This window comes from Lolium perenne, chromosome 4, assembly GCF_019359855.2.
Source record: "Lolium perenne isolate Kyuss_39 chromosome 4, Kyuss_2.0, whole genome shotgun sequence".
In the NCBI taxonomy this organism is placed as follows: domain Eukaryota; kingdom Viridiplantae; phylum Streptophyta; class Magnoliopsida; order Poales; family Poaceae; genus Lolium; species Lolium perenne.
The window spans coordinates 348,071,339-348,084,165 of NC_067247.2; the positions used below are offsets into that span (position 1 = coordinate 348,071,339).

The 12,827-nt window shown below is 43.3% G+C and overlaps 1 pseudogene; it reads right to left on the bottom strand.

The window, feature by feature from the left end:
• Nucleotides 1-10,659: 10,659 nt before the first annotated feature.
• LOC127348008 (BTB/POZ and MATH domain-containing protein 2-like) lies at nucleotides 10,660-11,729 on the bottom strand (annotated as a pseudogene).
• Nucleotides 11,730-12,827: the final 1,098 nt, after the last annotated feature.

A 12,827-nucleotide genomic window follows, 5' to 3' on the forward strand; every position in this document is an offset into this window, starting at 1 on the left:
TTAGCATGAAGGTGACAGTGTGCATGCTACGTTAGTACTTGGTTTAGTTGTGTTGATCTATCTTACACTCTAAGGTTATTTAAATATGAACATTGAATTGTGGAGCTTGTTAACTCCGGCATTGAGGGTTCGTGTAATCCTACGCAATGGTGTTCATCATCCAACAAGAGTGTAGAGTATGCATTTATCTATTCTGTTATGTGATCAATGTTGAGAGTGTCCACTAGTGAAAGTATGATCCCTAGGCCTTGTTCCTAAATACTGCTATCGCTGCTTGTTTACTATTTTACTGTGTTACTACTGCTGCGTTACTACTGCTTGTTTACTGTCCTTGGCAAAGCACTTTCCTGGTGCCGTTGCTACTTATTCATACCACCTGTATTTCACTATCTCTTCGCCGAACTAGTGCACCTTTTTGGTGTGTTGGGGACACAAGAGACTTCTTGCTTTGTGGTTGTAGGGTTGCATGAGAGGGATATCTTTGACCTCTTCCTCCCTGAGTTCGATAAACCTTGTGTGATCCACTTAAGGGAAAACTTGCTGCTGTTCTACAAACCTCTGCTCTTGGAGGCCCAACACTGTCTACAGGAAAAGGAGGGGGCGTAGACATCAAGCTATTTTCTGGCGCCGTTGCCGGGGAGGAAAGGTAAAAGGTACACACACTCCGGATCTCAGCTACTAAGCTATTTTCCGGCGCATTGTAAGTACTCGAAGCTATTTCCTTTAGATCCTGCAATTGCATCTTTTTGTTTCTTGTTTACACTAGTTTGGCATAATGGACAACAATGAGCTTCTTATTCTATTTCCTGATTTAAGACATGGATGGTTTGATGCGAAAATTAAAAAACCTATGGAACATATTAGTATGAACGCTTTGAACACCATTGTTGCTAATGATATGGAAAATTCTAAGCTTGGGGAAGCTGGCTTTGATGAGCATGATCTTTTTAGTCCCCCAAGCATTGAGGAGAAAATTTACTTTGATGATTCTTTACCTCCTATTTATGATGATTATAATGATAGTAGTCTTTTGTTGCCACCTGTTATGGAGGATAAATTTGATCGGATGAAGCCCGGTGATCAGGGGGGTACGTGAGCACGTGCTAAACGTATGACATGTGTCTCACGGCGTTGGTAATCCGTTAAGTTTAGGTACCCGAGCAAGTAGTCACGGATGCATAGCATGGTCCCACTTTTGTTTTTCAAATCAGTTCTTTTCGCTGTTTGATTGAAGTCACGGGTATGAGCATGCCGTTTAATATTCATTTTGGATTAAAGAAAGGCATGACTCACCATGCACGATAACCTGAGGCATGACATATTGACATGAGCGTCCATGCATGTTGCTGCTGCATGCAGACATAAAAAGCTAGTGCATGTAGTCCGATCTTTTAAGACGCAAGCGAACAATTCATGGCACACAGCCCTAGTTGCATTGTACTTGTTCGATGTTTTCTGTTTTAGCGCTAACTGCATTGCTTGGTCGGCTCGAGAGGTGAGCCAAGTTGAAGAATTTTTCAGAAAGTAAAGCCAAATTAAATAATCAGATTTCACGCCGTTTGACTGCCGTCTGTGAAATCACAATCTTAAAGCAAATCTAACGTTAGAGAGAGGGTGCACACCTACCCATCTAAACACCAAATTCACTCTCTAAATTTGATTATGATTACAATATGCCTCCTATATTTGATGATAGCTACTTTGTTGAATTTGCTCCCACTATAACTAATAAAATTGATTATGCTTATGTTGCGAGTGGTAATAATTTTATGCATGAGACTCATGATAAGAATGCTTTATGTGATAGTTATATTGTTGAGTTTGCTCATGTTGCTACTGAAAGTTATTATGAGAGAGGAAAATATAGTTGTAGAAATTTTCATGTTACTAAAACACCTCTCTATGTGCTGAAATTTTTGAAACTACACTTGTTTTATCTTTCTATGCTTGTTACTTTGCTCTTCATGAACTTGTTTATTTACAAGATTCCTATGCATAGGAAGCATGTTAGACTTAAATGTGTTTTGAATTTGCCTCTTGATGCTCTCTTTTTGCTTCAAATACTAATTCTTGCGAGTGCATCATTAAAACTGCTGAGCCCATCTTGATGGCTATAAAGAAAGAACTTCTTGGGAGATAACCCATGTGTTATTTTGCTACAGTACTTTGTTTTATATTTGTGTCTTGGAAGTTGTTTACTACTGTAGCAACCTCTCCTTATCTTAGTTTTGTGTTTTGTTGTGCCAAGTGAACCCTCTAATCGAAGGTTGATACTAGATTTGGATTTCTGCGCAGAAACAGATTTATATCTGTCACGAATCTGGGCTGTTTTCTCTGTAGGTAACTCAGAAAAATATGCTAATTTACGTGCGTGTTCCTCAGATATGTACGAAACTTTCATTAGTTTTGAGTTTTCTGATCTGAGCAACGGAAGTATTTATTAAAAATTCGTCTTTACGGACTGTTCTGTTTTGACAGATTCTGCCTTTTATTTCGCATTGCTTCTTTCGCTGTGTTGGGTGGATTTCTTTGTTCCATTACCTTCCAGTAGCTTTGAGCAATGTCCAGAAGTGTTAAGAATGATTGTGTCACCTCTGAACATGTGAGTTTTTGATTATGTACTAACCCCTCTAATGAAGTTTATGAGAAGTTTGGTGTGAAGGAAGTTTTCAAGGGTCAAGAGAGGAGGATGATATACTATGATCAAGAAGAGTGAAAGCTCTAAGCTTGGGGATGCCCCGGTGGTTCACCCCTGCATATTTCAAGAAGACTCAAGCGTCTAAGCTTGGGGATTCCCAAGGCATCCCCTTCTTCATCGACAACATTATCAGGTTCCTCCCCTGAAACTATATTTTTATTCCATCACATCTTATGTGCTTTTCTTGGAGCGTCGGTTTGTTTTTGTTTTTTGTTTTGTTTGAATAAAATGGATCCTAGCATTCACTTTGTGGGAGAGAGACACGTTCCGCTGTAGCATATGGACAAGTATGTCCTTAGGCTCTACTCATAGTATTCATGGCGAAGTTTCTTCTTCGTTAAATTGTTATATGGTTGGAATTGGAAAATGATACATGTAGTAAATTGCTATAATATCTTGGATAATTTGATACTTGGCAATTGTTGTGCTCATGTTTAAGCTCTTGCATCATATACTTTGCACCTATTAATGAAGAAATACATAGAGCTTGCTAAAATTTGGTTTGCATAATTGGTCTCTCTAAGGTCTAGATAATTTCTAGTATTGAGTTTGAACAACAAGGAAGACGGTGTAGAGTCTTATAATGTTTTCAATATGTCTTTTATGTGAGCTTTGCTGCACCGGTTCATCCTTGTGTTTGTTTCAAACAACCTTGCTAGACTAAGCCTTGTATCGAGAGGGAATATTTCTCATGCATCCAAAATACTTGAGCCAACCACTATGCCATTTGTGTCCACCATACCTACCTACTACATGGTATTTCTCCGCCATTCCAAAGTAAATTGCTTGAGTGCTACCTTTAAATTTCCATTCTTCACCTTTACAATATATAGCTCATGGGACAAATAGCTTAAAAACTATTGTGGTATTGAATATGTACTTATGCACTTTATCTCTTATTAAGTTGCTTGCTGTGCGATAACCATGTTCACTGGGGACGCCATATATTACTCTTTGTTGAATTTCATGTGAGTTGCTATGCATGTTCGTCTTGTCTGAAGTAAGAGCGATCTACCACCTTATGGTTAGAGCATGCATATTGTTAGAGAAGAACATTGGGCCGCTAACTAAAGCCATGATCCATGGTGGAAGTTTCAGTTTTGGACAATATCCTCAATCTCAAATGAGAAAATTAATTGTTGCTACATGCTTATGCATAAAAGAGGAGTCCATTATCTGTTGTCTATGTTGTCCCGGTATGGATGTCTAAGTTGAGAATAATCAATAGCGAGAAATCCGATGCGAGCTTTCTCCTTAGACCTTTGTACAGGCGGCATAGAGGTACCCCTTTGTGACACTTGGTTAAAACATGTGCATTGCGATGATCCCGGTAGTCCAAGCTAATTAGGACAAGGTGCGGGCACTATTAGTATACTATGCATGAGGCTTGCAACTTGTAAGAAATAATTTACATGATACATATGCTTTATTACTACCGTTGACAAAATTGTTTCTTGCTTTCAAAACCAAAGCTCTAGCACAAATATAGCAATCGATGCTTTCCTCTTTGAAGGACCATTCTTTTACTTTTATGTTGAGTCAGTTCACCTATTTCTCTCCATTCCAAGAAGCAAACACTTGTGTGAACTGTGCATTGATTCCTACATATTTGCATATTGCATTTGTTATACTACTCTATATTGACAATATCCATGAGATATATATGTTATAAGTCGAAAGCAACCACTGAAACTTCATCTTCCTTTGTGTTGCTTCAATACCTTTACTTTGAATTATTGCTTTATGAGTTAACTCTTATGCAAGACTTATTGATGCTTGTCTTGAAAGTGCTATTCATGAAAAGTCTTTGCTTTATGATTCAGTTGTTTACTCATGTCATTTACATTGTTTTGATCGCTGCATTCATTACATATGCTTACAATAGTATGATCAAGGTTATGATGGCATGTCACTCCAGAAATTATCTTTGTTTATCGTTTACCTGCTCGGGACGAGCAGGAACTAAGCTTGGGGATGCTGATACGTCTCCGACGTATCGATAATTTCTTATGTTCCATGCCATATTATTGATGATATCTACATGTTTTATGCACACTTTGTGTCATATTCGTGCATTTTTTGGAACTAACCTATTAACAAGATGCCGAAGTGCCAGTTGCTGTTTTCTGCTGTTTTTGGTTTCAGAAATCCTAGTAACGAAATATTCTCGGAATTGGACGAAATCAACGCCCAGGTTCCTATTTTGCCCGGAAGCATCCAGAACACACGAGAACCGCCAGAGAGGGGGCACAGGCCCACCAAACCCTAGGCCGGCGCGGCCAAGGGGGGGCCCGCGCCCCCCTATAGTGTGGTCGCCCTGTTGACCTCCTGACGCCGCCTCTTCGCCTATTTAAGGGTCCTCGACCTAAAACCTCGATACGAAAAAGCCACGATACGAGAAACCTTCCAGAGCCGCCGCCATCGCGAAGCCAAGATCTGGGGGACAGGAGTCTCTGTTCCGGCACGCCGCCGGGACGGGGAAGTGCCCCCGGAAGGCTCCTCCATCGACACCGCTGCTATCTCCACCGCCATCTTCACCGCCATCGCTGCCTCCATGATGAGGAGGGAGTAATCCACCCCCGAGGCTGAGGGCTCCGCTGTAGCTATGTGGTTCATCTCTCTCCCATGTACCTCAATACAATAATCTCATGAGCTGCTTTACATGATTGAGATTCATATGAGTTTTGTATCACTATTCATCTATGCGCTACTCTAGTGATGTTATTAAAGTAGTTTTATTCCTCCTGCACGGTGTAATGGTGACAGTGTGTGCATCCGTGTTAGTACTTGGCGTAGGCTATGATTATGATCTCTTGTAGATTATGAAGTTAACTATTGCTATGATAGTATTGATGTGATCTATGCCTCCTTTCTTAGCATGAAGGTGACAGTGTGCATGCTACGTTAGTACTTGGTTTAGTTGTGTTGATCTATCTTACACTCTAAGGTTATTTAAATATGAACATTGAATTGTGGAGCTTGTTAACTCCGGCATTGAGGGTTCGTGTAATCCTACGCAATGGTGTTCATCATCCAACAAGAGTGTAGAGTATGCATTTATCTATTCTGTTATGTGATCAATGTTGAGAGTGTCCACTAGTGAAAGTATGATCCCTAGGCCTTGTTCCTAAATACTGCTATCGCTGCTTGTTTACTGTTTTACTGTGTTACTACTGCTGCGTTACTACTGCTTGTTTACTGTCCTGGGAAAAGCACTTTCCTGGTGCCGTTGCTACTTATTCATACCACCTGTATTTCACTATCTCTTCGCCGAACTAGTGCACCTATTTGGTGTGTTGGGGACACAAGAGACTTCTTGCTTTGTGGTTGCAGGGTTGCATGAGAGGGATATCTTTGACCTCTTCCTCCCTGAGTTCGATAAACCTTGGGTGATCCACTTAAGGGAAAACTTGCTGCTGTTCTACAAACCTCTGCTCTTGGAGGCCCAACACTGTCTACAGGAAAAGGAGGGGGCGTAGACATCACTTGTCCCAGAGTATCTCTGCATCACGAGGCATCTCACCGTACACGACCCAGCAACGCCAAGCCTTGGCATTGGCCAGAACGCGCGCGCCCAAAGCTGGCCAGGACATGCCAGCACGCGCGCTCACCGCGCTCTGGCCGCGCCAGTACGTCGCGCACTCGAGCGACGTCGTCATCCTCTGGCCAAGCTACCACTGCGTCGAGCATCTACTCCCCGCCCTCTACACGCTAGACACTCGCCCAGGCCTGCCCCTGCTCCGTCGCCGTCGTCCTCTTCACTTTTCTGCCGCACGCTCCGCCGCAGACATTGGATGCGCCCGAGCCATCCCTTCACGCTTTGGCCTCGCCAGCTACACGTTGAGCATCGCCAGGACACCAGCTAGCCCTAGCCGTCCTCGCCTTGCCCTTTCGCTCGCCACAGGAGCCACGCCATGGCCACTCCTCCTCAGCACACTCGGCCACCTCCCTCCCTCTATAAATAGAGACGATCGGCACTCACTCTCTTCACACAACTCACTCCCCTCTCCTCACTGAGCCTCCTCCTCCAGTCAATTTCACCACTCACCGCCGGAGTCGCTCGAATCGCGAGCTCAAGTCCGCCGGAGCTCGCGGAAGCTGCGCCGCTGGAGCCTCCCCGAGCGCCGCCGCTGCACCAGGCTCTTCCTCGTCGACGACCACTTCCCCGAGCACCCTGCCAGACACCTGCAACGGCCTGGTACTCCCTCCGACCCCCTAGGCTCGCCGCCAGTGAGCTCGTCGCTCGTCGGAGACGACGACGCTCACACGCCATCGGATCTCGTTCTAATCCTACGGCTTAGATCCCTCGTACCGCTTCGCTGTGCTAAGCGTCGCTGACAGGTGGCCCCCACCTCGTCAGGGCAGCCCACTCGCACCCGTGGCTTGTTGGGCTGCGCAGTGAATTTAAATACCGTTTCGGCCCAGTAACTCTTCCCGCCTAAGCCCACGAATTCAAATATGGATTTATTCATATTTCAAATTGTTCTGCAGATGATTTAGTAATTTGTGAATAGTTTGAAATCTGCCAAACCAAATTTAGCAAACTTTATATCGTTGGAAATCCCATGAAATTATCTAACAAATGCCACTGGTCCCATCTCCAATTTCAAAGTAGAATTAATATGATAAAAATAACAAGATAGGGACTTTTGTACATTCAAACTTTATTTAAAATTCAACCATAATAGATTTTGAATTGATTCCAACTCTAATAAATCACAAATGATGTCCTCTAATTGATTATGCAATAATATAGATATGTTATTTGTATGATCATGGACTAGATCAAATTAAATGGCTATGTAGTCAATTCTAGAGCAATTAAACTTGAAATTCAAATTCAACAAATAGTATGAGAGCTACTCTCTCATTTAAATCTTGATCCTAAGTAATACAACCAGAGGGAATGACTTAGGCTAATGAACCTCTGATAATTATTACCTAGAGATTTTAATTCATTTAAATGTTAGTATTAAACTATGTGAAGTATAGCATTTCAATTAAATTATACTCACATATAATAGATATGGAATGTTGACCTTGGTCAACCTATATTTCATACCTGATTATTATATGAAGAGATTAAATCTTAATAAGATGAAATGAGAAGAAATTAATTTATCTAAGGATCTAAATACCAAATTAAAGAATTAGGAATAATGAGAAGAAATTATTTTTTTAACGGCGCTAGAAAACAGTCTTGATACGCGTACAGCACGCGACCGTTGGGAACCCCAAGAGGAAGGTGTGATGCATACAGCGTCAAGTTTTTCCTCAGTAAGAAACCAAGGTTTATCGAACCAGTAGGAGCCAAGAAGCACGTTGAAGGTTGATGGCGGCGAGATGTAGTGCGGCGCAACACCAGGGATTCCGGCGCCAACGTGGAACCTGCACAATACAACCAAAGTACTTTGCCCCAACGAAACAGTGAGGTTGTCAATCTCACCGGCTTGCTGTAACAAAGGGTTAGATGTATAGTGTGGATGATGATTGTTTGCAGAGAACAGTAGAACAAGTATTGCAGTAGATTGTATCGATGTAAAAGAATGGACCGGGGTCCACAGTTCACTAGTCGTGTCTCTCCCATAAGATAAATAGCATGTTGGGTGAACAAATTACAGTTGGGCAATTGACAAATAGAGAGGGCATGACAATGCAGATACATGATATGATGAGTATTGTGATATTTAATTGGGCATTACGACAAAGTACATAGACCGCTATCCAGCATGCATCTATGCCTAAAAAGTCCACCTTCAGGTTATCATCCGAACCCCTTCCAGTATTAAGTTGCAAACAACAGACAATTGCATTAAGTATGGTGCGTAATGTAATCAATAACTACATCCTCGGACATAGCATCAATGTTTTATCCCTAGTGGCAACAGCACATCCACAACCTTAGAACTTTCTGTCACTGTCCCAGATTTAATGGAGGCATGAACCCACTATCGAGCATAAATACTCCCTTTTGGAGTTAAGAGTAAAAACTTGGCCAGAGCCTCTACTAATAACGGAGAGCATGCAAGATCATAAACAACACATAGATAATAGATTGATAATCAACATAACATAGTATTCTCTATCCATCGGATCCCAACAAATACAACATATATCATTACAGATTGATGATCTTGATCATGTTAGGCAGCTCACAAGATCCGACAATGAAGCACATAAGGAGAAGACAACCATCTAGCTACTGCTATGGACCCATAGTCCAGGGGTGAACTACTCACTCATCACTCCGGAGGAGACCATGGCGGTGAAGAGTACTCCGGGAGATGATTCCCCTCTCCGGCAGGGTGCCGGAGGCGATCTCCTGAATCCCCCGAGATGGGATTGGCGGCGGCGGCGTCTCTGGAAGGTTTTCCGTATCGTGGCTCTCGGTACTGGGGGTTTCGCGACGAAGACTATTTGTAGGCGGAAGGGCAGAGTCGGGAGAGTCACGAGGGGCCCACACGCTAGGGCCGCGCGGCCAGCACCTGGGCCACGCCGCCCTAGTGTGGCGCCGCCTCGTGGCCCCACTTCGTCTTCTCTTCGGTTTTCTGGAAGCTTCGTGGCAAAATAGGCCCCTGGGCATTGATTTCGTCCAATTCCGAGAATATTTCCTTACTAGGATTTCTGAAACCAAAAACAGCAGAAAACAGCAACTGGCTCTTCGGCATCTCGTTAATAGGTTAGTGCCGGAAAATGCATAAATATGACATAAAGTATGCATAAAACATATAGATATCATCAATAATGTGGCATGGAACATAAGAAATTATCGATACGTCGGAGACGTATCACTTATTAGCAAGTGTTTGAAGTAAAACCAAATTTCGAGCCCAAACTAAACTATAACGCATTGTTTTTTTTCAAAATGAGGGTGGAGCTCCGGCCTCTGCATCAAAATAATGCACACAACCATTTATTACTTAGTCTCCGAGTAAACTAATTTCAGTAGTATTACAAAAAAAAATTCATGGGTCATTGAACCAGCGCTTTCCTGCATTCTAGGTCTAGGACTTCCAGGACCTTATTTTCACTACAAGAGGAATTTTGTTCTTCTGCCGGATCCTCCCTATCTCTTGATCGAGTTGGCAACATGAATCAACCATCGAAAAAGAGGATACAAAACAAGCATACAAATCATGTATTCTATTAGCACACTGGCAGCCACCCTCATTGAAGATAACCTATACGGCCGCCATCAAGCGAGATCCTCGGGTAGGAGATACGACCACATGTTGATCCAGTAAGTAATTATGTGGATAACTTGAAAAAATTGAGAGGGTCCCTCGTTGTTAAAGATAATATTATTTCGGCAATTTCATACTCGAGTTGTCTAGGCGTTGCTCTATTATGTTGAGTTTGATTCCTGTCCTGCATTTAATTTCGTTAAATTGGTTTTGAAATTTGACAGATTTTGCGAATCTTGGTCAGGTACAAAAACAAAGGAAGCAAAATCAGTTTTATTTTATACTTAAGCAGCACATGGGTTATGTACCACTTTAAACATAGCAAGGTAAACACGGCATATTACTTTCACATGACCCTGTTGGAAACTCTAACATCTTTACTTGGGATTTCAGTTCAGGCATACAGTTCTCCTAAAGATCTCTAAAATCTTATCGCTAATTCAGGTCATTTCTGTAGAATACACGAATTCTACTCACTGTTTCCAAACCATCCCCCAATTTTCGGAACCTGGAAATGATATCCGCAGAATAACAAAAGCTCTGCAGCTTTGAATAAATTTTTATCAGTGTTTAAAAATACTAGTATGAATTGTTCTTTCATATAGCTTTAAAAGACGATCGATCCATATATGCATGGAACTAAGCAGTCAAGTTTCAACATAGAGTTTCCGAGATCTTGACATGTTAGACTAGTTGCATAAATAGTCCCTTCCGAAAATAGAAATAGCAGAATGATTTAGCTGAATCACCAATTTCATGACATCCAACTCGGAGATGTCACGGAGCATGCTTGGCGACCAACTCCTCCAGAACAGAGGGGCAGCTGGTCCTCAGATGCTGAAAGCCCTCGCTCGCCATGACTGCTTTCAGGTTTCCCGGGGAAGTGAGAAAATTGAAGCAGGCATTCTTGAGCGCAGTGCAACCATGCTGCTCAGCCAGTTGCCGCTGTGCTTTTGCAGAGGTGGCTGCAGAGCTTCTCCTCGCAGATCAACTTGAGCCTCTCCATGTTGTACCTGTCCGCGGCCACAAACAGATGGTGAGCCATCTGCCGCGTCACTTTCGTCCATCTCCGGCAATGTGTCGGTGTAGATGAAGTGCAGCAGAGCTCTGAACACTATGGCTTCCATGTCGATCGGTATGTGAGTGGCGGTATTTTCCTTCATCGGACCGAGGAGCTCCGCCCTGAGGACGGAGGATCGAGAAGCGAGCATGTACCTATGCGCAGGGAACTTCTCCCCGCCTACCTCAAAAGTGACATCCGAGCCCTCGCCCACTGAGAGGAGCTGGCCAAGGTGATGGTGCATGTCTGACGGCGGCACCAGGACCGCTGGCGTGATGAGCTCGGTGAAGATCTCCTTTACCACCGTGACATCACACCTGACTCTGAAGACATCATCCTTCAAGTAAGCCGATTCCTCCAAGTCGTTACTTTTGATGAATTCATTGTAGCCCCACGATGCTCCAGCCCCGTCGAAGTCACATAGGGCCTGCCTTTTTGTGCTATATGATGTCACTGCTTTCCCGTGCTGATCGAGTAAACTAATGTTGAACTGTGCCTTGACCTCCTTGGTATCGGTCTGCTCGAGATGAAGAAGAATGGATATCCAACCGTGGCCATCTAAGCAACGAGCGTCGGGGTAGTACTGAATAGACCAGCGATGGCCTCCGATGTCGAATGCTTCAGACTTGATGAATTTGCCGTTTCCGAGGCCCTTGGTAAGGGAGTACACGTCGATCTTGAGGACGTGAGACCCGGACACCACCTGCGTGACAATGGCCGATGCGGTCAGCAATGATGCAGTGCCACCGTCGATATTACCGACGGTAGACGGAGAAGAGGTGGACATCGCGACAGCCGCAAAGTTCGACTACTGGAGTGGAGTTGGTGGGTGGAGGGGATTGATCAAGCCCAAGAGGTTCCTCCTATTAAACGAGAATCTGATCAGGTATTTTGGGAATACTCGGATACCTTCCGAGGTTATCATTGCATGTATATATAGAAGGAGGATAGGAGGAGATTACACGGGAGTACAAGTTTGTATATATCACACCACTCACGCACGCCTAACACGGTTCAAACTCTGTTTGAACTATATCTCTAATACCCTCCCTTAATCACAACTTCGAAAAGTTGAGATATCCTTGAAACCTTCAAACGCTCTGTAAGGCAATGGTTTAGTGAACCCATCAACAACCTGATCTTTGGAGGAGATGAATCGAATCTCCAGCTGCTTCCTCAGCACTCGTTCTCTGATAAAATGAAAATCTATCTCAAAATGTTTAGCTCTTGCATGAAACACTGGATTAGCTGATAAATAGGTAGCTCCCAAATTGTCACACCATATACATGGTGTTTGCGTCTGTCTAACACCCAACTCTGCAAGCAAAGACTAAACCCACATTACTTCAGCTGTCGCATTTGCTACAGACTTGTACTCTGCTTCGGTGCTTGACTTGGACATCGTCTCTTGCTTCTTAGCACTCCAGGAAATCAAATTTCGTCCAAAGAATACAGCAAATCCCCCTGTGGACCGGCGATCATCAACACAGCCTGCCCAGCCAGCATCAGAAAAGGCACTGACAAGCATAGACCTGGATTGCACAAACGTGAGACCAACAGTCACAGTGTGCTTGACATATCTTAAAATCCGTTTAGCAGCAGCCCAATGAACAGTGCTGGGAGCATGCAAATACTCGCAGACCTTGTTAACTGCAAAAGATATATCTGGACGTGTAAGAGTGAGATACTGTAGAGCACCAACCAAGCTTCTATACTTGCTACTATCATCCGGTGCCAAAGGATCACCTTGCTGTGCTGAAATTTTCTCAGATGAAGACAAAGGTGTAGGCACACCTGTGCAATTTGACATACCAACACGTGCTAGAATATCATGAGCATAATTGGATTGACTGAGAACTATACCATTATGTACCTTATGAACTTC